Source organism: Chrysochloris asiatica, unplaced genomic scaffold, assembly GCF_000296735.1.
Source record: "Chrysochloris asiatica unplaced genomic scaffold, ChrAsi1.0 scaffold00383, whole genome shotgun sequence".
In the NCBI taxonomy this organism is placed as follows: domain Eukaryota; kingdom Metazoa; phylum Chordata; class Mammalia; order Afrosoricida; family Chrysochloridae; genus Chrysochloris; species Chrysochloris asiatica.
Genome location: NW_006408901.1, coordinates 375,378 through 393,177, shown reverse-complemented (window position 1 = coordinate 393,177; position 17,800 = coordinate 375,378). Strand labels below are relative to the sequence as shown.

Genomic DNA, 17,800 nt, shown 5'->3' with positions numbered 1-17,800 from the left:
TGAACCAAACACTCGTGACAACTATGTCGAGGGCAAACCCCGACAGCAACCCTGTATAGAGAAGTGGTTGGTGGGTTTGAACCACCGACCTTGCAGTGCTTATACTACAGCACCATACCAGGACCCCTGATAAAAATGTTAAAAGAATGCTAATAGGCAACCTGAACAGGTTGTAAGAAAAAACAAGAAATCTACAGATGAAATCAAGAAAAACATAGTTAAAATGATGGAAAAATTCAGGAAACAAACTGACAGAATTATTGAAAAAATGAGAACCATACAAAAACCGCTATTAGATAGCCAGAAGATAAAGAAGAAGAAGTAGAATCAATGGAAAGCCAAATTACCCATCTTGTAGAAAAATCTCTCAACATTCATCTGCTAGAGAAACAATCAGAAAAAAGAACAACAACAACAAAATCCAAAGAAAGCACAAGATTTACGTGGGACACTATTAAGATGAATAACTTATGTGTGATGTTGTTGTTAAGTGCCATTGAGTCAGTTCCGACCCATAGTGACCCTGAACAGTGTTTCTGAGGCTGTAAATCTTTACGGGAGCAGAAAGCCTCATCTTTCTTCCGCGGAGCAGCTGGTAGTTTCGAACTGCTGACCTTTAGATTCGCAGCCTGATTCATGTGTGTGATAGGAATTCCAAAATAGGAAGAGATCAATAAATCATAGAGAATATTGTCCAAGAGTTGCTGGAAAAAAACTTCCCTAACATCATGAAAGATAAGAAGACAGTCATTCAAGAAGTTGAAGGAACTCCAAGCAGGATAGGCCCCAAAAGAAAAAACACCAAGACATATTATAATCAAAGCTTGAAACAAACAAACAAACAAACAAACAAAACACCAAAAACAGAATTCTGAGAACAGCTTAGCAAAAATGAAAGTTACCTACAAAGTAGAACTAGTAAGACTAACTTCTGATTTCTCAGCAGCAAGCATTCACGAAAGAAGACATATATAAAACATTGAAAGAAACAAATTGTCAACCAAGAATCATATGTCTAGCAAAACTGTCCATCATATATGATAACAAAATTAGGTAATTTTCAGCCAACAGAAATCCAAAGAATTTATAAACTTACAAAAAATACTAAAGGATGTTCTTTGGGCAAAGAAGAAATGTGATAGTTAAAGTTTGTGTCAACTTGACTGGGTCAGGATTCTCAGTGGTTTAGCAGTTGAGATGTAGTTATCCCATAAGAAGATCTGATACAATGTGATTAACTTTTTGATAACTTCTGCGATGAGCAGCCAATATTTTAGGCCCTCTGGCAAAGCTTATTTGCTCTCTGTTAGGGCTGGATCTTGCATCTGGCTCATCCTCCAATATTTAATTCTTTGGACTTGAGTCAGTGATTTGCTGTATTGCCTGCCTACCTGCCTAGCATCTGACCTGCCAATCTTGGTTCATCTGACCCAGACTTGGGACTCTCCTACCTCGATAACTATGTGAGTGATTTCCTTGAAATAAATTTCTCTTTATATATACACATATAAATTTCACTGGTTTTGCTTCTTTAGAGAACTCAATCTAAGACAACCAATAACAACAGACAACAACCTGAGATTACCATATATGATAATATCACCTAGATTCAACCCAGACACAGAAGTATGCAGAGTAAAAAGACCTATAAGACTGAAAATAGAAAACCAGAGACAAAGTTACAAGAGAAAACAAAATAACAACAACTAACAAATCATAAAGTAAAAAGAAGGAATCCTGTTATAGAACTTCAAAATGAAGAGAAAATCAAATATACTTCAAGAATAAATAAATAAAAATAAACCTAACTGTAACTCTAAAAACTAGACTAAGACTTACTGCTGTCTCTAGCCCTATCCTTACCTTTACCATTAACCCTAGTTAGTCCTTACCAGAATGCTAACAATAAACAAAGTCCTAGACCTCGCCTAAAACCTAGAAAAATAAAAGTATCATGGACTGCCAAAAGAACAAACAAACCTGTCTTGGAAGAAGTGAAGCCAGAATTCTCCTTATAAACTAGGATGTCAAGACTTCACCTCTCATATTTTGGACATAATTTTAGGAGAAGGACATAATGCTTGGTAAAATGGAGGGTCAGCAAAAAAGAGGAAGACCCCAATGAGATGAATTGACACAGTGATAAAGCAATGGTGGTGTAAGACTGGTCAGTGTTTCTTGCTGCTGTGCATTGGGCTGCTATGAGTCCAAACCAATTTGATGACACCTAACAACAACCCTCATTTGGTTACAATTTTCATGATTATTATTATTTTGCATCCTTTTATTTTCACCCTGTTTGTGTCCTGTATACAAGGAATACATCTTAAATTCAAGGACACAAATAGGGTGAAAATAAAAGGTTGTGTTTTTTTTTTATCCATTCTACCACTTTTTTTTTTGTCTTTTGGTTGAAGTATTTAATCTATTTACATTTAAGGTAATTTCAGATAATTACAGACTTATTTCTGCCATTTTACTAATTGCTTTTTCTGAGTCTTATACTTTCTTTGGTCCTCTATTCCTGAAAATTTGTTATTATTTGTGTTTCATTGTTTTTTGCGTTGAATCTTCTTGATTTATTTCTTCTTAACTGTCTATGTATAATTTTTAGGTATTTTCTTTGTGGTTATCATAAATATTATGTTTAAAACCTTACATTTATAAAAAACTACCTTCACAAGATGCATACAAGTAACACACAAATAAAATAGTACATTAACACCTAAAAACTCTATTCCTAATTTGCTTCTCCCTCATCTGTGCTGTCTTATCACCTATTACATCTGGTGCCTGTTGGATACATTTACATTTATTTCTTATGCATTCGATGTTATAAATGTTGTAGAGCATTATAGGCAAATTTATCAATTAAAAACACCATAAAACTCACTCTTTTATTTGTCTATGCCATTACCTTTACTGGAGATATCTTATCTATTTTTTATGTTTTCATATGTACATCTTCAATTAGCTGTCTTGGGTCTTTTATTTTCCATTTGAATACCTCTCCATAACAATTCTTGCAAGGCAGATCTGGTAGTAATGACTTCCCACAAGTTATATTTCTCTGGAGATGCTTATGAAGGCAATTTCACCAGACAAAAAATTCTTGGTTGACATTCTTTTCTTTCATCCTTTTTAATTTATCATTCTATTGCCTCTGGCCTCCAAAATTTCTGAGGACAAATTATCACACTATCTTGCTTTTTTTTTTTTTTTTTTTTACATCAAGGAGCCCTGATGACGCTGTAGGATAAGCACCAAACTGATAAATGAAAGATTAGGAGTTCAAAGTCATCAGCTACACCATGGGAGAAAGATTAGGCTTTCTGTCCCATAAAGATTTACAGCCTTGGAAACCCTGTGCAGGTCACTATGAGTAGAAACCGACTCCATGGTACTTAACAACAATAACAACAAGGCATTGCTAGGAAAAGGTCAAAATCTCTTTAACCCTTGTAAGCACCCTTGCTCAACCCTTGTAACCCCCATCAACCAACCCTTCTCTGTAAACTGTACAACCCCAAAGCCTTGGAGAAGGTTCCAACTACCCTCACTGATACTATCCAATTGTTTTGAGAACCTGGGCCTCTGTTTTCACTTGCATAATTCACCTAGAAAACATTAGCAGCTCATCAGCTATTTCCCTAGGTGATTTAAATGTCTGATCTGCTTCCAAAGCACCTAAATAGTCCCAATAGCTCTTTCAAATGCAATAGGTGACTTGATGGATATTAATCATCTCCAAATCTACATTTTTGTTTAAAATGTAGATATTAATCATCTCCAAATCTTACATTTTTGTTTAAAAATTGTTGTGTCTGCAGGGATAGTCTTTAATCAGAATGCTATCACTGCAAACTAATTAATTTGTTTCATGAAGCTTAGAGATAGTACAAACTCCATTCACTCCAATCTGGAGGCTGGGGGAGGGACTTACTTCTTTATTAGCATCCTGTGTCTCCTCAGTTTTTCTGGTTGCTTCCAGGCAGATATCTGCCCTAACAGACCATCAGAAAAAGCTGAGTCTATTCACTACTCCTAGACCAAAGTTAATGGTTTGCAGTTCATGGCTTACAGTCTGAAGTTCACAGATCACACCACACAGGTCACTTCTGGTTGCTCCAACCTCTCTGTTAAGAGGATGGACTGTAGGGGCATCCATGTGGTAGAGAGAAACCCTTTCCTACCTTGTTCAGCTGGCTCACACTCATTTTCATTTTCCATATAGTGCTTTTAATCTCTTCGAACTGGCTTGTAGGGTTCTGAATCTATCAGCTTTGTTGCATTATTCATTCTGTTCTCTTCTTTGTTCTTTAATTTTTTTGTTGTTGTTGTTGGGATATGGAGGAATTAACTACCTATGCCACCATCTTGAGAAGAAGCACCAATGCTTTTATCTTGATTCTTGTTAGTAAAGACTGCCAGAGAGCCCTGGTGCAAACAATTAGCATACTTACCTGCTAACTGAATCATTGGAAATTTGAGTCTATCTAGAGGTGTCTTGGAAGAAAGGGCTGGCAATCTACTTATGAAAAACTAGCCATTGAGAGCCCTTTGGAGCTACTATTGACATGCTTGGTATTTTTATGGGTTGAAATTTATTTGGTGGCAACTGATTTTTTAAAAGATCACCAGAGCAATATGCTTTAAATTGGTTAGACTTGCTAACCAACTACTTAAGGAGTATATAAACTTACCAAACCTATGCCATAATTTAGTCCACAGGGATCGTGTGATTACTTTTCCCTTTCACACTACATCACATTAGTGCTTTAAATTGATAACCTCATTCTGATTGGACCTAGTAAGCAAGAAGTAGGAACTATTTTAAATATTTGCATGCTAGAAAGTAGGAAATAAGCATGGCAAAAATTCAGGAACTTACATTATTGAAATTTGTAGGGGTACAATGATATAAGGTGAAGAATAAATGGTATTTGGCTTCTCCTGAATCTTGGTGTGGTACAGTAGGCTAATGCACTGGACTGCAAAGTTGGTCTGAACCTCAAGGCTGGCAGGTCAAGCTCACCAATCACTCCTTGGAAACCCCATACAGGGTTGCTATGGGTCACAATTGACTTGACAGCACTTAATAACAACAACAAATAACTAAAAAGGAGTTATGGTGCAGCGCTATAGGATAAGCACTTGACTGTAATGTCGGTTTGAACTATAAGGTTGGTAACTAAAACTCACCAATTGCTCCTTGGAAACCCTATACAGGGTCACTATGAGTTGGAACTGACTCTACAGCACTTAATAACAACTTAACTAAAAAAATACCGCATGCCTAGTAGGAGTGTTTGGACTTGGGGGCAACATATTCCTCATTTATGCACTATGCTCGTTTCCTGGATTATTAAAAAAAAAAAAAATGTTTGTACTGAGTGGGCCCCAGAACAAGAGAAGTATCTGCAACACATCCAGAGTGTCATGCAAACTGTTCTGCCACAGGAGCCATATGGTCTGGTAGATCCAATTGAGCTTTAAATATCAGTGGGAGATCTAGATGCTGCTTGGAGCCTATGGTGTGTCACTGTAGGTGAATCATAATGCAGACTCATAGAATTTTTCAGGAAGACTTTGAAATTCTATGTAGATAAGGACTTTGGATAAATAGCCTTGGCTTCCTGTTGGGTCTAAGTAGATACTGAACAATTAACCACAGGCAACCAAGTTACCAAATGACTTGAGATAGGTATCACAAGTTGGGAGTTGTCTGAATCACAAAGCCACAAAATTGAGTGTGCAGTTGATTATCAAATGGAATATGAGATCAGGCTAGAGCAGAGTCAGAGGCACAACTCCCACTCCTGCTACAGTACCTTCTATCTCTCAGTCTGCACCCATGACTTCATGGGGGTTCTCTATGATCAGTTGACTAGCAAGATAAAACTCATGCCTGGTTTATAAATGGTTCTGTTCGACACACAGACATCACTCAAAAGGCTAGTGCAGTACTGTAGCCTCTCTCTGGGACATTACTGAAGACAATGGTGTAGAGAAATTCTCTCATTGGGTAGAATATTCAGCAATGCACAGATTTTTCATTTTGCTTTGGAGAAGTGGCCAGATGTATGATTGTATACTGATTCATTATCTGTGGCCAATAATTTGGCTGGTTTGGCTTCCAGAGACTTGAAAGGAACATGCTTGGGAAAAGTGAAAAGGAGGTCTGGGAAAGGGGGTATGTGAATAGAACTTTTTCTGAATGGGTAAAAAATCATGAAGATAGATATTAACATTTTTTTTTATCGTGAATTGAGTGAAAGTTTACAGAGAAGATAATCAGCTTTAGATTCAACAAATCCTATACTTTGTTTCATCTCAGTGATTTCAATCCCCACCATGCAACAACAGTTATCCCATTCCCATTCTGTGGTTGCTATTTGCATTCTACCCACCTACTTATCACTTCTTAACTTTGTCCTTAGGGAAATGTTCTTTTGATTTTGAATGATTGAACATTCCATGGTGATCATACCTTGCTAGTGTAATTTCCACCCCCCATTGCCGCCCCCCAAACTTATCTACTGCTTGACTGAAAATTGGGTCATGAAGGTGAGTTCCTTTCTTGACCTGAAGGGTGGTTGAGGACCGTAGCCTCAGTTTCCTACAGTCTCTTCCTGAAGAGGAAACAAGTTGTTTTGTTTTTTAATGAAATAATTTTGAGTTTTGTTCTACATTTTCTTCCACTCTATTTGGGACCCTCTAATGTGATCCATCTGGTCTTAGAGTCATGGAGACCGATGTTCACATGTTCCATTAATCCACTGGAGTAACTGATTCCAAGTCTCTTTTTGCTCTTATCACTCTTCTTTCTTCTGAACTTGGAGTGATCAATAACTGCACCTTCGACAACTGTCAAGATCCTAGACATTATTTACTCAGGCAGAAAATAGAATGTTGTCTTTGTGGACTATGTTATGATAATTCATCATCGTATCCCCATGAGACAATGGTCCCAAGCCCCCAGATCCATCAACTCATTGTCTTAAGAAATTTGATAATATCTAGGAAGTTTTCATCATTTTGCCCACTTTATGCTCCACCACATTCATAGTTGTATTTTCAGTAAAAGTAAATACTTATGAACAAATTTCCTCTTTCAAATTTCATATATTTCTGGGATATATAAATTTATCTTATATATATGGGTTATATATCATACATATGTGATATGTGTATATAGTGGTGGTGTGTCATGAAGTCAGTTCCGATCATATGACCCTATCTGTATAGGGTTTCCAAGCCTGTAAATCTTTGCTGCAGCAGAAAGCCTCATCTGTCTCCTGCGGAACGGCTGGTAGCTTCGAACTGCTGATCTTGAGGTTAGCAGCCTGACTCGTAACCACTATGCTACCAGAGCTCCTTATATATATATATATATTCACCATATTTCTATATATCTCTCTATCTATCTATCTCATGTATTTATGGGATATATATATATCCATATATCTATTCACAGAACATTGTTGTTCCAAGGTTGTGTATTTATCAACTTTGTATTTACCTCTATCCCCTTTAACCCATGCATATCTCCCTGTGTCTTCATCTATGTTCATTATTCTTCTGCCACCCTCCCTCTTCTTGAATATTGCCCTGCCCCTTCTATACTGCCCTTTCTGCTACCCAAGCTAACATGTGTATACCCTTTAGCCAGTGAATTACTCTCCCCTCCCTGCCACCTCTAGTAACCATAAAAGAGTGTTTCCTTTACTGTGGAAAACTTTAAAAATTTTTACAATAATGGATTGCTGGATCATAATGTATTTCTATTGCCAGTTTTCTGAGGAAGTGTCATACCATTTTCCATAGTGGCTGAACCATTTTACAGTCACACCAGATATGTAGGAGGGTCCCAGTCTCACTATACTTTCTCCAACATTTTCTGTTTTGTTTTGCTTTTTAATTTCACTTTTAATGCTGGTGTAAGGTGAGATCACTTTTTTTTTTTTTTTATTTGCATCACTCTAATGGCCAATGGTAAGGAGCTCTGGTAGCGTAGTGGTTACGAATCGGGCTGCGAACCTTAAGGTCAGCGGTTCGAAACTACCAGCCGCTCCGCGGGAGAAAGATGAGGCTTTCTACTCCCGTAAAGATTTACACCCTCGGAAACCCTGTACAGGGTCGCTATGGGTCGGACCCGACTCGACGGCACTTAACAACAACAACAACAACAATGGCCAATGGTAGCAGAGTGGTTATGAATCGGGCTGTAAACTTCAGGGTCAGCAGTTCGAAACTACCAGCTGTTCTGCAGGAGAAAGATGAGGTTTTCTGCTCCTGTAAAGATTTACAGCCTTAGAAACCCTGTACAGTGTCACTGTGAGTCGGAACTGACTACATGGCACATAACAACAACAAAATGGCAAATGGGAGTCCTGGTATGGCACTGTGGGTTAATGTGCCAGACTGCAAAGCCGTTTGAACTGCAAGGTCAGTGGTTCAAGCTCACCAGCTGCTCCTCAGTTGTGTATTTATCAACTTTGTATTTACCTCTATCCCCTTTAGCCCATGCATATCTCCCTGTGTCTTCATCTATGTTCATTATTCTTCTGCCACCCTCCCTCTTCTATGTAGGGTCGCTATGGGTCAGAATTGACTCAACAGCATTTAATAACAACAACAATGGGTAATGATCCTGAAAATTTCTTCATATGTTTGTTGGTTGCCTGAATGTCTTCCTTAATGAAGTGCCTGTTCATGTCCTGTGCCCATTTGTAATTGGGTTGTTAGTCTTTTTCTTATAGAGGTGTTGTTGTTTTCTATAGATTTTAGAGATTAGTCCCTTGTCTAATATGTTCTTGCAAAAAAAGTTTCCCAAGTTGTGTGCTCCCTTATAACTCTTGTCGGAATCTTTTGAAGCACATAAGTTTCTAGTTTTTAGGAGATCCCAATCATCTATTTTGTTTTCTGCTGTTTTGTTTTTTGTAATGTTTGATAGTGTATGTATGCCATGTGTTAGAGGTCCTACGTTTGTCCCTATTTTTTTAGTTAATGATCCTTATAGTTCTAAAGTTTACATTTCATTAGTACATTAATCCATGTAGAGTTTGTTTTTTGCATATGCTATGAGATATGGGTCCTGTTTCATTCTTCTGCAAATCAATTTCCAGTTTTTCCAGCACCATTTGTGGATATGGTTTGGCCTTTTGTTGAAGATCAGTAAACTATGGATTTACTTCTGGAATCTCAATTCTGTTCCATCCATCTGTGTATCTTTCATTATATCAGTACCGGACAATTTAAACCACAGTGGTTGTGTAGGAAATTTTAAGATCAAGGAGTGAAAGCCCTCCAACTTTGTTCTTCTTAGTCATTGCTTTGATTATCTAAGATCTCCTTTCTTCCCATTTTTTTCTGATCATTTTTTCCATCTCTTTTAATAATGATGTTGGAATCTTGATTGGGATTGCATTATATCTATAGATTGCTTTGGGTAGTATTGACATTTTTGCAATGTTAAGTGTTCCTATGTATAAGCATGGTATATTTTTCTATTTTTGTAAATCTCTTCTGGTTTCTTCTAGTATTGTTTTGTAGTTTTCTTTGTGTATGTCTTTTGTTTCTCCTCTAAGATTTGTTCCTAAATACTTCCTCTTGTGGGTGGCTGTTTTAAATGGTATTGTTTTCCGAATTTCCTTTTCAGAGCTGTACTTATTAGTATAGAGGAATGCATCTAATATTTGTATATTGATCTTGTACCCTTCCATTATGCTGGATGAGTTCCAATAATTTTCTTACTGAGTCTTTGGGATTTTCTATGTATAGGATCACATAATCTACAAATAGATAGAGTTCTACTTCTTCTTTCCAATTTGGCTTCCTTTAATTTTTCCATTCCTGCCTTATACCTCTAGCTAGGACATCCAAGACTGTATTGAATAGGAATTGTGATAAAAGTCATCCTTATCTGGTTTCAGTTTCTCTCCATTGAGAGTTATGTTAGCTGTTAGATTTGTATATATGCTGTTAATTATGTTGAGAAATCTCCCTTTAATTTCAACTCTGTTGAGTGTTTTTATCAAGAATGGAAGTTAGATTTTGTCAAATGTCTTTTCTGCATCAATCGACATGATTGATAAGGTTCTTTCCCTTTTTAAACTTATGTTGGTGGATTATGTTGGTTGTTTTTCTAATATTGATCCATCCTTGCATCCCTGGTATGAATCCCACATGTATTAATTTTTTTATGTTTTTGAATTCTATTGGCTAAGATTTTGTTGAGAATTTTTGCATTTATGTTCATGAGAAATATTGCTCTATAATTTTCTTTTTAAGTGATGTCCTTGCCTGATTTTTGTATAAGGGTCATCGTTTCATAAAATGCATTTTTGAGTTTTCCATCTTTTTCTATGTTCTGGAATAATTTCAGTAAAGTTAATATCAACTCTTCTCTGAATACTTGGTAAAATTCACCAGTAAAGCCATCTGGGCCTGGACATTATTTTCTTGGGAGTTTTTAAATTACCTGATCAATTTCTTCATTTGTTGTAGGTCTATTCAAGTTTTCTACTTCACTCTGTGTTAGTTTAGGTATGTCATAATTTTTTCTAAAAATGCATCTATTTCTTCAAGATTTTCAAAATTACATATGGTCTATTCTGGAGAATTTTATATGTGCACTGAAAAGGAATGTGAACTGTGATGTTGTTAGGTTGAATGTTCCATATAAATCTATGAATTCAAGTTGATTGATTGTGTTGTTTACTTCCTCTGTGCCTTTGTTAAGTTTCTTACTGGTTGTTTTGTCTACTTTTTAAAGCAGTGCATTAAAATCACCCGATATTATTGTAGAGTGTTCTATTTCTTTCTTCAATTTTATTAGTTTGATTTATGTATTTTGAGACTTTTTCATTGGAAACACATATATTTATATGATTGTATCCTCTTGTTTAATTGACCCTTTAATAATGAGATGTTCTTTTTTCTTAAGCTGATTTTTCTCTTAAAGTCTATTTTATCAGAAAATAATATTGATACTCCTGCTTATATTTGATTGCCATTAGCTTTATATATTTTCTCACCCTTTAATTTTTAATCTGTTTGTCTTTGTGTTTAAGGTGTGCTTTTTGTACACAGCATATTGAAAGATATTATTTTCTTATCCTTTCTGCTACCTTGTCTCTTGACTAGGTGCATTTAATTCATTGATGCTCAGCATATTTATTTATAGGCATGAATTGATTGTAGTCATTTTGTTGTGTGTGTGTTTTTTTGTGGTGCTGCTGGTTTCTTTATTCTGCATGCTTTCCTGAGCTGTGTTCATAGTTTTATGTATTGTCTTGCCAATTTCTTCATAGTTTTAATGTTTAAGAAATCATCATGAATTTTCCTTTTCTTGATTTGATGTGAAGGTTAATTTTTACTTGTGGTTACCCTACACTTTATTAATCTCTTCCCTGTTTTAAAACAATCTGCTTTATCTTGAAATCTATTTGACTTCCTCACAATTTGGAATTCTGCACTTATAATTTTCCTTCTGTTTGCTTTGCAGTTTTCTCCATTATAGATTTATATATCTGATTCTCTATTTTCAAATCTTATAGTTTTGTTTTACTCTGGATAGTTCTATACCCGGATTGAATTATGGGTGGTGTCACCATGTATGTCAATCTCTGGTTGTTGTCTGTTGTTGTTGGTCCTCAATCCAAAGGACTCTAGTTAGCATGTTTTGTAAATTTGGCTTGGTTTTGATAAATTCCTTTAATTTCTGTTTATCTGAAAATGTTCTAATTAACACCCATGTAAATGGAGAAAAGTTGAAGTTGTCAACTTTTTGCTTGGATCAACCATCAAATCTCATGGAAGCAACAATCAAGAAATCTAATGTCATATTGCATTGAGCAAATGTGCTGTACAACACCTCTTTAGAGTGTTGAAGAGCAAAGATGTCAGTTTGAGGACTAAGGTGTGTCTGACGCAAGCCATGGTAGTCTCAACAGACTAGTATGCATGAATAAGGAAGACCGTATAAGAATTGATGCATTTGAGTTAGTAGGGTGTTGGAGGAGAATATTGAAAGTACCATGGATTGCCAAAAGAACAAATAGATCTGTGTTGGAAGAAGTACAGCCAGAGTGCTCCTTGGAAGCCAGGATGGCCAGACTTCGTCTTTCATAATTTGGACATATTGTCAGGAGGGATCAGTCACTAGAGAAGGTAAAGTGGAGGGTCAGAGACAAAGAGGAAGACCCCCAACAATATGGAATGTCACAGTGGCATCATCAATGGGTTAAAATATAGCAACAATTGTGAGGTTGGCCCAGGATTGGGCGGTGTTTTGTTCTGTTGTGCATAAGGTCACTATGAGTTGGTGCCAACTCAATGGCACCTAACAACAAAATTTGAGGGACAATTTTGTTCGATATATGATTCTTGTTTGGCAGGTTTTTTTCTTTCAGAGTTTTGCATATGTTTCCCCATTGTCTTGTTGACTGAAAAACTGAGAAATCAGAACTTAATATTTTTGGCTTTCCTCTGTAGATAACATTTCATTTTTCTGAGATGCTTTCAGGTTTCTCTCCTTTGTCTTTGATTTTGGAGCGTTTGATTATAATATATCTGGGTCATTTTCTTTGGGGTCTATGCTGTTTGAGGTTTGTTCAGCTACTTGAATGGTTATCCTCTCATCCTCTTTGATGTTAGGGAAATTTTCTTCCAGCAGCTGTTTGTCTATCTTTTTATTATTTTTCTTTGTTTCTTCCTGTTCATCTTGTACCATATGAATCTTAGACTTTCTTCATTTATTTTTTCTGATGATTCTTCTAACTTATTAGTATTGAGACATTTAACTTCAAGCTCTCTAATTCTGGCTTACATTGATTAAATCTGCTCTTTTGCTCTATAAGTGTAGTCGTTCGTTTCCATTGTCTTAGCAATAATCTTATTGATTTCTGTTTTCAGATTTTGTATTGTCTCTAGTCTTTTATTTTGGTTGATGATTCCTGTAGTGCTTTTCTGGATGCTTCCTTGCTTTTCTTGACTTTTCTGTCAATTGTTTGCAGGTAATTAAATATCATTCTCCTGAATTATTTTTAAAGTTGTTCAGTATCTCTTTTCCTCACACACATTTTCATAACTCTGACTCTTGGTTGTTTGTTTGAGTTACACTGTCTTGTTTCTTCATGTGAACAGAAATTGTCTGGTGCTTCGAGACATTGTGGTTTTCTTGTATGAATATATGTTGGTATATTCCTGGGCACTCGCCAATTGCCTTCTTGTGGATGTGATCAAGAGATGAATCATTCTCAGTTCACTGTTCATGCAATTCTGTTCAGGGTGGATTTTGCTGCTCTTTTTTGTTTTCATTGATCTGGCGTATAGCAGCTGGTATTGACCGACTCTAGCCCCATTGGTGGGGCTATGGAGAGTATGGCTGTAGCTGGGCTGTATGGCCATAATTGCTGTCTCCTGGTCATGTGAGGCAAGAAGAGAAAACATACCCCAAAGAGAGAAGGAAAACAAACCAGGAAACAACAAGGAAAAAATAAAATAGTAATGAAGATAGAAGAAGAAAAAAAGCAAAAAGAAAAACAAAAGTGTCTGCTGCTTTCTCTCCACCAATAAACAGTATACCTTTGCACACCTACTGACCTCTTGCCTTCACAGATGCCTGAGAAAGTTCAAGATGGTCCTCCTGCAACTATTCAGCTTGCACAGATAACCAGTATCTGCCCCCCCCCCCACACACACACTTCTCTATACCACTCACCTGTTCAGCCACCAATCCAGTGAGAACCAATCCAGGGTGGGCCAAGGCCGACTTTGAAGATTCAGATCAAGGCATACCAGTGCAGGATTATTGCGAATAGCTCCTTCCCACTTTAATGGGGCTCAAAACCACAGCATCTATGTCTGAGCAGCTTCGACCAGCTGTAAAGTGGGAGTTCCCTTGTGGTGTACACAGGTTGAAGCCAACTCAGCTAGAGGCAACTCCGGTCACCAGCAGAGTGTGGGAAACTAAAAGGGGGTGGCAATCTCTGTGAGCCACAGGTAGGTTTCTGCAATGTAAATATGTTTTCTGGTCTCTGAAGTCACTCACAAACGCTCAAGGTGGCTGCAGCAGGTTCAGTTGGCCATCACAGCTCAACAGTTACTTTTTTTTTTCTGTGTCTGCTCAGTTCTCTCTCATAGTAAGCATTCAAACCATTTCTACATCCCTTCATCTGAAGCTCAGAGTCCTATGACTGTCATCTGCATCTGTCTCATTTGGTTTTCCATTTCTTTGTTGTAGAGGGTCTGTACAGCCTTTCTGCCTAGTCCACCATCTTTCCCTACCTCTGAAATGTTCTTTTTGATGATGAATGTGACACCCTTCCTCTTGAATTTGTTGTTCCCAGCATATAAAACCATATGATCGTTAGATTCAAACTTGCCAACTCCATTCCATTTCAGCTCACTAATTTCTAGGATATTGATGATTATGAATTTAATTTAATATTTTACAACTTCCAATTTTCCTAGATTGATACTTCATACATTCCATGTTTTGATTATTAATGGATGTTTGGAGCTATTTCTCCTCATTTCAAATTGTGCCCTATCACAAATGAAGATTCTGAAAAATTTCCTCCATTCATGTTATTATGGTCAACTCTACTTTGAGTTGTATTTTGATTGTCTTTCAACCTGAAGGGCTCATCTTCTGACACTATATGTGACAATGTTCTGCTGCTACTCATAATGTTCCAGCACTATATCTGACAATATTCTGCTCCTATTCATTAGGTTTTCAGTGACTATCCATTCAAAAGTAGCTCATCTATCCTTCTTTCTAGACTGACTTAGTCTGGAAGCTTTGCTGAAACCAAACCACCATGGTTGATGCAGCTGATAAATAAAATTCTAGTGGTCTAGATTCCAGAATTACGGCAATACTCAACTCACCAAATTATGACAGTCTGAGAGTTGCACAGTGGATTAATCTAGTAAATATAATAAGATTAGAATAAAATAAATGAAACAAAAAAACAATAGAAAAGGTCAACAATACAAGAAGCTGGTTCTTTGAAAGAATTAGCTAAATAAAAAACAACTTGCAAATTTCACAAAAGAAACTAAAGAACCAGATAGCAAGAATAAGAAATTATATGGATGACATAAAAACAGAAGCAACAGAAAATTAAAAAAAAAAAAAAAGAGTAATAGCAGAATATTTACTAGACCAATAAATAACATCATGATGATTGGATAAAATATTGAGGTTGTGAAAGACTTCATTTTGCCTGAATCCACAATCAACTCTCATGGAAGCAGCAGTCAGGAAATCAAATGGCATAATGCATTAGGCAAATCTGCAAAAGCGGCCCTTCCCCGCTTTTTTATTGTGAATCGAGTGCAAGTTTACAAGGAAGATCATCAGTTTTACATTCAACAAATCATACACCTTTTTCAGTACAATGATTATAATCTCCTCCATGTACAATCAATATTTCTCTCTATTCACTTTAGCTCTTTTTTGTTTGTTTGTTTATTTGTTTGTTTGTGTAAACACTCAGGCATATATAATAATTTACACCACCAAAGAGCACATTCTGCAAGTCTGCCTCCTGGCCACCAGCTCTTAGTCTCTCTCTTCCTATGAATTTGGAGTCCTCAGCTGCTCCCTCTTGCCATGTCCCCATCTCTGCCTCCATCTCTGGTGTCGTTGCTTCTCTGAATAAGGTCTCACATTCTGCTTGTGCTCTTCTCCCTTGATGGTCCTAGGGTCCTTTATTTCTGAACTATAAGATTAACTACTCTCCTGTTTTTGTTACAAAACTTCTACCTTTACAATTGTGACAGTTGCAACTAGTCGTGATAACAATTACTCATTATTGAATCATAAGAATTTTACCCCATCTCTCTTTTTTTTTCAGTGTCTTATTGTGAATTTTGTGATAGTTTACATGGGAGATCATTAGTTTTACATTCATCCTATCATATATTGTTTCATTACCATGATTACTATCCACTCCATGCATCATCAAACAACCAGTGCGTATACCCAGCAAGCCTTCCCCTTGGTTATCAACACACAGACCCTGTCCCTCTCTGGGTCTAGGGTCCCCAGCCACTCCATCCCCATCTCTCTCTCTCTCTCTTTTTTTTTTAAGCCTTACAGGAAGTACTTTCATTGTTTTTCTTAGAAAAAAAATTTTCAGTTCACATTTCAACAAAGTACTGGTTGAGAGCAGTTTCCAGGAAATTGGGAATTGGAGAGTTAATAGGAAATGTTGGTATCCTGCTTCTCTACAAATGGATGGCATAGTCACAAATGGAGATTTCAGGCTGCTAAGCCAATACCAGAACCCAGTAGAATTGACACTTGTTCCTCTAGAGTTTAGTTTCCTTCCTGCAGTCTCCCCATATCCTACAGAAATACCCAGTAGCAACTAACTTAAGCTCCAAGTCTTCCCCTTGAGTAAGAAAGGGGATGAAGAGAGGGTCATTCCTGAGTTTCCATGCTTTCCTCTTCCTCTCCTTGAGGTGGTTCTTCTGTATTCTCCTCTTCCTCTTCTCCTTCCTTTTTCTCTGGTGGCTTCTCATAATCTTTCTCTGAAGGTGTCACTATAACTGCATCCCAAGTAGATATTTCATAAGCAAGATAGCTGGCATCACCCTCTTGGCCAAGAATCTTCCTGAAGCCACCATGTGAAAGGATTCGAACCAAAGTCTGAGCTGTGTAACAGATCATATCCTGCTGTTCTAGGGTCATGACTGTGTGTACTCTGAAGTTGCCACTCTCACAGGAATCAGTGATACCCACTGAACCTAGCAGGAACAATCCTGCAGCCAGAATCTGTAAACAATGCCTGTATGCCACATTGAGGACCAAAGGTTGTCTGGTGGGGTTGTTCATTACAGCATAGTGCCCCAACAGGTCAAGAATCCAAGGTGTGAGGGGTTCAAAGCCAGGAAAATGAATCAAAGCCAGGAAAACTGAGAAGAATTTTCCTCAAACCAGTGGGCACGCCGGATAGCGGCTATGGCACTCTGCAGCACCTTGATATCCAAATGTAGTTCTGGGTCTAGTTTTCGCAGATTGGATGGTACTATTGTAATAAGAATCTTCACTGTAGCATCAGAAGAACTGATCTCATAGCCAGTTTCATTGGTCAGCATGGTCAAAACTTCAGAGGGATCCTGTGCTCTTAGGCTTTCCACAACTTTGTTCCGTAGCAACAGCTTCTAGTGTTGGAAGAATTTTTAGGATTACCACCAGGTCAGCCACATTGTGTCTTGTAGTCATCGTTCTCTTTTTATATGATCCTACTGTCTCACTTCTTCAATTTGCACTTCAAATGTCCCTGGAGCCACAATCAAATTGTCCATCACATTGTTTATTTTTGTCACCAGATGGAGGATAGAAGCCTGTTCAACAGAATTGTGAGCAAGGTCTTGATTCCTCTTCAGCAAGACCTCACATCAGGTGCTGGCTTGACTCGGGGTCAATGGGATATGAGGCACAAAGGGCCTAAACCCTCCTTCTGGGCCTCCTCTGGAGCCAAAGCGCCCACCCCTATCTTGGCCTCTGTCACCCCTCATGGCGCCGTGAATCCTGAACAATCCATCCCCATCTCTTTTAACCAAACTTATATAGACAAGATGAAAACTATTCAGTGGGGACTCTTTCTTCCCTCACACACTCTTAAACTAAACTCCCTTTTGAAACCTTGTAAGCCAGTCATTTCATGCCTATATCGCCCCTCATTTTAGATAGGCAATGTCTAAGTTGCCCGTGCCTATCTACCCTGTGTACAGAGGCGATAGCATTGATACTTGATGTGAAGACTCCTTCCCTCTC

The 17,800-nt window shown here is 37.4% G+C and overlaps 1 pseudogene; it reads right to left on the bottom strand.

Annotated features, from left to right (window-relative positions):
• Nucleotides 1-16,441: 16,441 nt before the first annotated feature.
• On the bottom strand, nucleotides 16,442-17,541 carry LOC102812386 (annotated as a pseudogene).
• Between the last annotated feature and the right edge of the window lie 259 nt (nucleotides 17,542-17,800).